Here is a 3756-nt window from a genome sequence, read left to right as displayed (position 1 = left end):
TTAATTTTCTTTTTTTAATTTGGTGGCCGGAATAAAAAGTCCCAGCAAAATCCTTTGTGAATGCCAAATGTGACCGCAAATCGGAGCACTTCGCAGTATTGGTAACAAAACATTTGTGGCGCTCCGTAGTTAAATCGGACCCTCCCACCAAACTTCCCAAGCTTTCTTTGAACCTGGCTGGAAAGTGATCCTCTAAAAGGAGATCAGAAGGTGGCAAGCAATTGGATTCGGCACTTTATTATTTATTATTATTTTAAAAAAAATAAAAAACAAACTGGGGCTCGAGACAGGCAGGTAAACAGGACCGTGCCGGAATCCTAGAAGGAGATATGGCCGGAACTGTGGCAGGGCGAGGGCGGACCGATTTAAGGCTAAGCCATTGTAGTGCCAGCGGTGCTTCGCTAATGCCATTTATTAGCTGTGTGAGACACGAAGTGTAAGAAGTTAGGCGAGCCTTCAAAAAAAAAAAAAACTCAAAGAGAAAAATAAACATCCTCTTGTTTGCTTTTCGTAGTCTTGCTCATTTTCCTTCAGTCCTTGCGCCCCTCATCTAAGGCCTTTTTAAACCCAAATTAGGTTTATCTGGTTGCAGGATAAGGGCTCCCTCTTGCCAAGGTATTAAATAAACACGTAAAGCAAAAACTCGAATCCTTATGCAACCCAGATGCTGTTTCCTCGAAAACCACTACAAACCCGGATAAGCCAGATAACAGCCCCGGCGGGTTGCGCGCCCCAAACCCCTCCCCCAAATCCCCAGCACTCCCACCCTCACCCTTGGGTTTTAGGGCCAGCAGCGGACAACTGTATTTGGGATCTTTTCCGCGGGACTGGAGATTAGCAACTGCCACCAACACTCTCTGGCGTGGATGAGTCCCCTGGAGGGATCCCGGTGCCATCAACTATCCGGAAACGTTGGCATCTGGTTCCTAAAAGGGACCTTTCCCTGGAGATAAACCCGGGAGGAGGTGTCTGAGTCTCCAGGCTGACTTACACGTTCCTGGACTCTTGGCGGTGTCAGTCGAGAACTCAGCACTAGGAAGGGGCTCCCCCACCCCGCCCGCCCCGGCTTTTGTAGCGGAAATGAGCACGCAGACGCGGGAGCAGCACGCCGAGGCTCCGAGGAGCCCAGGACCGCAGGCAGCAGCAGGGCATCCTACCCTCTCTCAGGGTGGGGGTGGGCTGTTCTGGAAAAGCCTGATGCTTTTTGCATAACCACCAAGGATTCCTAAGGGAATGTCAGTAGAACGAGGTGCAAGTGTGTGTGTGGTGGTGGTGGTGGTGCGGGGGGCGGGGGGATCGCGGATAAGGGTCCTTGATTTTTTTTTTCCAGTCAAAGCCATCTAGGCAGGGACCAAGGAGATTCAGAGGACTAAATAAATCTTGCCCCGAGATCAGACAGCGACCTCCTTCGCATCCACTCCCACCCTCCCGCCAGCCCCACGCCTCTGTTGCAAAAACAAATGAAATAAAGCAAAACCTTTTTGCTTTGGCAACGTCTAAGCCACATTAACGCCCCCTCTAGCGAAGGAAGATTTCTTTCTTCTCCCTCTCCTGGCTTTTTTTTTTTTTTTCTCGATCTTCTCCCCCCCCCCCCCCCCCTCTTTCTCCTTTTCTTTTCTTCTCGGTCCTCCTTCCTTTCCCCGCCAAATCACTCGAAACTTAAGACGTGCAGAGGCTGCAGGTGCGCGCAGGCTGACGGCCCGGTCAGGGCGAGCCTGGGACCGCCGGGCCTTGCAGGCATTGATCAGCTGGGCGCGCGCGCTGAGTGACGGCGCGGTTGCCATGGCAGCCGCCTGAGCGGCGCCGCGAGGACAAGGCTGCAGGGCGGCGTGAATGGGCGGCGTCACGCGCCTGGCGCCAGAGAGTCTGCTCCGGGGCTCCGGCTCCGGCCCCGCCGCGGCCTGGCCCGCGCGCCGCCGCCGCCGCCGCCGCCGCTGCCAATTCATCACCTGTCAGGGATCACTCGGGGGGTCACGGGCGGAATGGACACAGCTGTGAGAACAAAACCGAGGGGAAGAAAGGCGAGAGCTCCCGATTGCGCCAGATGTGCAAGAGAGGGGACCTTGAGGCTCGCCCCCGCCGCGCCGGCTCCTCCCGCCCCCCCTCTTCCTCCCCGTGGCTTCACGCGGGGATAGTAGGCAAAGGGGGGGGGGGTGCGCCGGGACCTGCTTCTGATTACCGCGCGTGGCCTGGACACCGTGGGGGATCGGGGTGGGGGGAGCTGGTAGCAGGGCTCAGGGAACTCCAGAGCGGGTCTGTCGCTTTAAGTGCGGGGCGACCCAGTGGGTAGCAGGGGTGGCCAATATTTCCACCACCAGCATCCCACCCCCCCCCCTCCCCACCGCCCCGCCGCCGCCGGAAGCCCTTCACACCTTCCCACCACCCACGGATCCCGCCCTTACTGCAGCTGGGCGCGTCCTGCAGCTGGGACCATTTGAACTTCAGGACTCTCCGATGAAAATCCACATCCATACCAATTGGCACACTTTTATATGCCATTATAAGCCGCCCCCTCCCCCAAAAAAAAGGCTCCCACCCCATTCCTGGCCCCCAAACATAATTTTAAGAAATGTCAGCCCGGGCTTGCTGGGACAGTCTTAACTAGTAACTCCGGTCTTTTCTCAGTCATTGACTTATACAGTTTCACAATCCCCTTAAAAATGATCTTTAAATGAATGCAAAAAAAAAAAAAAAAAAAAAAAAACCTGGGTAGTGTGCCAACAGAATCGGATTCAGCGCAGCCCGGCAGACTGGACTCTGGCATGGCAGCCAGAGAAAGAAACGCCAGAGAACTTTCACCATATTTAGCAATTTTACTATATCAGGGTACAAGAATGGTCTTGGGAGAAGAAGGCGCTCATGCGTTGTAGCTGCCAGTGTGTCGAGCGAAGCTGCACAGCGTTCATTATCATCCAGCCCAGGGCCTTTTCTGTGGGGATAATGAGGCTGGCACCGGCGCTAACATACGGTGTCCTTGGAAAAGCTAAGAATGCGTCAGTACCGCAGGAGATGCAATGTCCAAGAATCATAAGTAATAATTTGAGAATCCCAGAGATGTTTGTTTACATTGGCTATTATTGTAAAATACTCAGAGTATAACATCATGAACCAAAAGTGTCAAAACAAAATCTGTTCCGCGGTGGCACGTATGTGACTGAAACACATGCACACAGAGTACATCAAGAGGCTCGAACTGTGGGGGGGACTCAGATAGTAAATCCCTTCCAGGCTTAATAACCGAGGCAGGCGAGCCGTCAAGCGAACACTGTCGCGGAGTTGCAGGCTGGCACTGCAGGACTTGCGCAGATTTCCCTGCAGGGCAGCCTCCACACTGAGGTGGCCGGCTCTGACCACCTACCTCTGCGCCACCGGACTCTGCCTCTCTAGAGAGAAGCCCTGGGGCACATGGCTGTCACGTGGAGGTCAGAGATTGCCTGGCCCACCAGCTGAGGAATTAATCATTAATTGAAGGGAAACTACTGTCCCCCCCCACTACGGAGCTCTGCCCGGGTTCTGCCTTCTTCCTCTTTCTTGCATTCAGAGGATGTGGTGGATGGAGACAAAAAAGAGAAAGAAAAAAAAAGTCAATATGATACTACCAGTTTACCCTTTCTGGGTTTTTGATTTTTGTTTACAGAAATGTTTTTCCTCTAGTATACGGTAGTCTTCTGCAAGGCGAGAATTGAGTCTGAATTGAAGTACTTGAGTCAAGGGGATCCAAACTTTCTAAAATGTAGCTGCATCCAGAAAAGGGTG

The 3756-nt window shown here is 53.4% G+C and overlaps 1 long non-coding RNA gene across 1 annotated transcript; it reads right to left on the bottom strand.

Annotated features, from left to right (window-relative positions):
- Positions 1–233: 233 nt before the first annotated feature.
- Positions 234–2462, bottom strand: LOC118572017. Its single transcript, XR_004943424.1, has 3 exons — positions 2403–2462; positions 773–943; positions 234–418 (listed from the first exon to the last, which is right to left on the bottom strand). It is a non-coding gene; the product is annotated as an uncharacterized LOC118572017 (long non-coding RNA).
- Positions 2463–3756: the final 1294 nt, after the last annotated feature.

Source organism: Onychomys torridus, chromosome 21 (assembly GCF_903995425.1).
Source record: "Onychomys torridus chromosome 21, mOncTor1.1, whole genome shotgun sequence".
In the NCBI taxonomy this organism is placed as follows: Eukaryota; Metazoa; Chordata; class Mammalia; order Rodentia; family Cricetidae; genus Onychomys; species Onychomys torridus.
The sequence above is the reverse complement of the archived record's forward strand: the minus strand, read 5'-3'. Positions and strand labels throughout refer to the sequence as shown.